Source organism: Sphaeramia orbicularis, chromosome 21, assembly GCF_902148855.1.
Source record: "Sphaeramia orbicularis chromosome 21, fSphaOr1.1, whole genome shotgun sequence".
In the NCBI taxonomy this organism is placed as follows: domain Eukaryota; kingdom Metazoa; phylum Chordata; class Actinopteri; order Kurtiformes; family Apogonidae; genus Sphaeramia; species Sphaeramia orbicularis.
In genome coordinates, this window is record NC_043977.1 from 35,050,752 (window position 1) to 35,056,628 (window position 5,877).

A 5,877-nucleotide genomic window follows, 5' to 3' on the forward strand; every position below is an offset into this window, starting at 1 on the left:
CCAAACAAACAAACTGCTATTTATTTGTGTATAAATATTTTATCATTAATTATTTACATCAGGGATAATCCTGGCCTTGGAGAAGTGATGCCCTATTTAGGTGACAGATTATTATGACAATATTAAAACATTTTAAATAGACTTTCCGACATAATTACAATGTGAATAGTTATACTGGTCGTTTTTCGGTCTAATTAGTGATTTATGCAGAATCAGACACAAGAAGTGTTAAAATAACAAGCTGAGATTGGAGGAGTGGAAAGCCATTCACCTTTTGCCTTTTAATACTGACAAGAACATCAGTTGCATCTACCTGTCTGGGTTGTAAGTCTGATCATGGCAGCAATATTTTAGTAAATTGATCTGCAGTTGTTTCATGCTGTAATGTGTCTTCATTTTTAATGTTTTTCTTTCTGTCTGCTGACAGACATGTTCGTATGTGGCATAAATAAAGTAAGTCTACTACACTTTTGTGATTCCATATGTTCTATCCCTGTAAAGCCAGAACTGGTGGGGCGGCCATGGCTCAGATGATAGTCCAAGGGTTAGCGGTTCGAATCCCGATCTGTCCTACTCAGTCCGTTGTGTCCTTGGGCAAGACACTTCACCCTCCTTGCCTCCAGTGCCATTCACACTGGTATATAAATGCGTATGAATGGTCGGAGGGGCTGTAGGTGCGAACTGGCAGCCACGCTTCTGTCAGTCTGTCCCAGGGCAGCTGTGGCTACAGATGTAGTTTACCATCACCATAGTGAGAATGTGTGAGTGAATGAATAATGGATCAATAATGTAAAGCGCTTTGAGTGACCAAAAAAGCACTATATAAATCTAATCCATTATTATTATCATTATTATTATTATTATTAAATCACTGGCAGAAAATCCCACTTCTTTGAAACTGGAGCCTTTATTGGTCCTTCTGAACAATCAAAAACATTTTTTTTCCCAAATATCAATTTCCATGTATGACTTTCAATTTTGTAACATATTTGATACATCAGGTCTCAATGCTCAAACATTATTATTTTTGAACAAACAAAAGCATAACACAAACATGTCTAACAAAGTGGTAATTCCTTTTCAAAACTGCTAAAGTTCTGCCTCCTTCATCATTAATCACAATCTTGTAGTGTCACTGGAAAGTCCTCTGGTGAACAAATTCCTCCTCCCTGGTGGATTATGCATGTATTGCATGTATCTAACTGCATACATCAGGTTTTTCAAGAAAAACTAAATCACACTGATCATGTAGAGGGCTTCAAAACTCAAGTATCAAATATGATACATTTGGCCTTATAGGGTGATCTGCCTCAGAGATTAAATGTGTATTATTATCAGTTTTATTAGAGCATTGCTTCTGTGATTCTTCAAGATTTAGATAGAGGATAATGATTAAAATTAACTGCAATACATTAATTATTACACTTGCATTAATTACACTTGCTTAGGTACAGTAGTATATAATGTAATGTTTTTCAACCTTGGCGTCGCTACCCCATGTGGGGTCACCTAAAATTTCTAGTAACTGATACAAAAAAATTCTAATAAAAAATATTTTTTAATGATTCAATATGTATTTCAGTGTAATTAAAACACCACACAGTTTTTTCTTAAGACAAATCAAGTTCAAATAAAATGCAGGATACAATATCTAAAAGGGCATATCTTGATTGACCCGATCATGTGACTTTCAAATGTTCATTGTGTTCAGTTTAAGTTGCTGCAGCTCTTTCATAATTCATAGTTTCAATTATTGTTTGTTCAGTATTAATTGTCAGCCTTGTAAATCCAAGCTGGACTGACTGTCCATATCCTGACCAAGGAAAATAAAATTCTCACTTTGTGCAGTAATCTACACCTGGCTTTTCTGCCTCCGTCCATAATAATATACATTATATAGACTAAATATCGTCTAAAATTACCGTTTATTTACAACATAGTATAGCAAACTATTACATGATAAAAACAGACTAATTTTAGCAAAAAAAATGTCTCTGTTTTGAATGTCTGGGGTCGCTAGAAATTTGTGATGTTAAAATGGGGTGCCAGTGGTACTGTTATGGTTTACTCTAGTCCCAAAATGCTTTTTATTAATGTTATTTGTTGCATCTGTGTTTACACCATGTGAAGCCAAAAGTCAAATGGGGAAGAGGGTTATTGTCACTTTATTATATCATTTTTTTCGCATATTTTTATAAATCATTTTTGATGCAGATTTAAATTACATTGACGATTTGAACATTCAATTTCAAAAACATTAAAAATGGCCCATTCTTCCCAACCCCTCATCTTCCCACCCCTGGTCCTACATGGCATACTTTCTTAGTGCATGGTGCAATAGTGATAATAACAACAATATTATTATTGTCACATCATGAGTCTTGATATTATCACCATAATTCATAATTATATGAATAGTAATAAAAAAAATAGCAAAATACTCATAAAACAAAAAGGTAAAAGTATCAGTGAAAGAAAAAAATAATATTTATAACACAATAATACTAGACAAATGTACTTATTCACAATTACATCCTACACGCAAAATATGGACATGTGGTGTTATTAATATTATTAGAGAGTACACAAGTGTATATATAGCATGTAAAAAAAAAAAAAAAAAAAAACCCCACCCAAGAAATTCTTTATTATATATGCATATAACTGCATTTTATCTGAATTATTTCAATGCATTACTATTAGTGGTTGAAAAGTTTTAAACATTTAGATCAGTAGCTTTAGATCTTTGAGGGTTAAAATAATAATGAATTGACATTTTTCGTGATAGTTGTGATTTTATATATGTATGTATTTATGTATGTACTTATTTTTTGTTTCTTTCTGACCTGATCCAAGTCTAGTTCTTTGTCAAACCTTAACTCACCTTTCCCAAACTCTGGGAGTTGTTTTGTGTGTGTGTATGTGTGCGTGTGTGTGTGTGTGTGTGTGTGTGTGTGTGTAAAAATATAACAAAACAAGTCCAGCTACACTGCTCTCTCTCCTTTCTGCTCTTTATAGGCTACTGAGTGTGCAGCTCTGTCTGAGAGACAAAACTCTGGGCAAAGAACACACATATACCACAAATCTTTCAGGGCATTTTCACACTGGGTATCCGGATCCGTGCTGTATGTGGATATGATCACACCTTTCCCACGGATGTTGCGTTCACAAGTACGTACTGTGCCCTGTGTCCAAGAACATGTGGGTGTTACAGGGCCGAAACAGTAGGTGGCGGTGTGGAAGGAATTCTGTGGCTATCCAACAAACGCGGAAATCAGAAGAAGACAAACCCTTACGTCATCAACTGAGCAACTGTTCTGTTCATTTGTCTACAATGGTGGCAAGACAGGCAATGCTTTTCTATCTGTTAGCCTGTTTGAGGCAAAGAGAAGAAGAGCGGCCTTTGTTGTCCCTGATATATAGATGAGTTTCTATGTTTACTAACAACTGCGACGTCATTAAGATGCGTGCGTAACTGGGAGGCAAAAACATGAGTACCAGCTTCCAGCCGGCTCACACCAGCCGCGTACATCTCCAGGCTCTGCCCTGGAACTCATGAACAAGCCGATATGTTCGCTCTAAAACGGTCCATTAACTGTCTCTGTCCAAAAGCCGATCCCATCTTCTCTTTCACGGCTGCATAATTTGACTTGACCGCATCGGGAAGGCTGTCCCATAGTAGAAAAGCAGACTTACACAGATAGGTGGGGAGTATTCTCACCAGCTCCCCGCTGAACTCACCGGTGTCATCCCCCATAACTCTGACTGCCACTTCCAGCTGAGGAAACTCTGGCTGCCATCGCCGCCAAAGGGAGCTGGTAGATCCACAATCACTCTCTCTCAGTAGGGTGATAGGCCAGGGGAAACCCTCCTGGTAGGTTTAAAGGGGTCTTCATCACCATACCACATGATGACAATTCTTTCTTCCACGCCGCTAAGAGCAACAGACAGGCTAACTATACTGAGAAGCTATGCTAACCACGATAATAACTATAAACAGCGGTCGGCAGAACAGAACCACCGCTGCCACCAATGGAACCGAGCGGTCTTTCTGCCTAACTTATATTTGGTGAAAGCTGAGTAATAAGCGGCACACAGGAGTTTAGCAGGTCCATCATTTAACACGCTACGAACTCGGTGTGACTTCCACCTCCAAGACTTAATGTATGCATACGTCACATGAAACTCATCTATTAGTGAGCAGTTCGGTTGATAAGGTGAGCCCGTGCAACGCTGATCCGAGGCCACTTCTGGTCTCGGATACAGATTGCCTTTACACAGCAACGTTCCGTACTGGAATCCACGCAGCCCGTACCCTGGACTACCTTCTCAGCTGGACCCTGGTATGGTGCTCATGCATGGAGCGTTTGCTTTCACTTTGATAAAATTAAGTGGACTTTGGGGTCCAATGTACTTGGATACGGGCCCAGTGTAAAAACAGCCTCAGTGTATTAACCCTGTCAGCAACACATGGCAGGAATGAGAAACATTGTGCTTTGGCTGTGTATTGCTTTTTTCCAGTTATTTTTCTTGTACTCTGCTTGCTGAGTGGCAACAAGATGGTAAGGTTAAACACTTCTCTGTGTAATCCTGAGTGAGAGGTTTGACAGACTTTACTGCCTTTCAGAACATTAACTGCTTTGCATGACCACCAGTATCAATCAGTCAAAAATTATACAGGATCTGATATCAGAAGAAAGTAGCTGCTCATTTGTGTGGTCAATGATTCTCTGTCTTTTACTGGTTGTAAGCTTTAATAAATGTCTTGTGTTATTTAATATTGAACAACAAATACTTCAGCCTGAGAGCTTTGCTCTAACATAAATGTCATATCAGTCCCCGGACTTTTACTTGTTTTGTCTGTCTTGTGTGTCGTTTCCTGTTTTATTTTGTTAAGTTTCCCTCATGTGTCATGTCTGGTGTCTTTACTTCCCTTCCCTGATTGTTTCCACCTGCTCTGATTACCTGACTCCTCCCTGATTGTTTCCACCTGTGTCTCATTGTCTTCCCTCCCTTCTGTGTATATAAGCCCTGTGTTTTCCCCTGTTCTGTGCCAGTTCGTTTTCCTCCTTTTTGGTGTGATTACTTACCAGCGTTTTTGGATCCTGTCTGTCTGCCCGTTGTGACCCGTTTTGCCCACCAACCACCGACTCTGCCTGTCCCTCATCTGCCTGCTCGTCTGACTTCGACCTGGTTTGTTCTCCCACGCCTGACTATTCGCCTGTCCCCTGTCTGTGCTTCTGCCTCAGTGACCAAGCCTGTTTTCGACCCCCTGCCTGGACTATCGGTACGTGAGCCTGCCTTACCCCAGTGTACGTTTGCCTGTCTGCTTGTCCTCCCGTGTATGACCTGGTCTGTCCCCTGACTCTCGTTTGCTTCCTCCTAGTCAGGTTCCCCTCGTGTGCTCCCGACCCGGGTTGTGAAGCGTCTCACTTGGATTCGGAATCCGTGACGATTCCCCAGAGCAGTTCTGCTGAAGATTCATTCATTACCATTCTGTGTGAACTGATTTTACTGACTGTGTTAAATAAATACCCTTTCATTGTATTCCTGTCTGAGGGTCTTGCGTTTGGGTTCGGTCCATGTACTACCAGCCTTAACAATAAATGTGCAAAACTGGGTGGTGTGGTGACACAGTGGTTAGCATGTCCACTACTCAGCTAGAAGGTTCTGAATTTTTCTGTGTTGAGGTTACCTGGTCTCTCCACACTGTGCAGGTCCTCTGGTCCCTCCCCCCTCTTAAAAACAGATCACTGATTCTCTGAATTCAGTGCCTTTTGTGTCCCACAGGTTTACTTTAAATATTTTCACATACAATAAACCACAAAATGCATTTTTAAGTCAGAAATGGAAAGGCCCATGTGTCTTTGACTATAA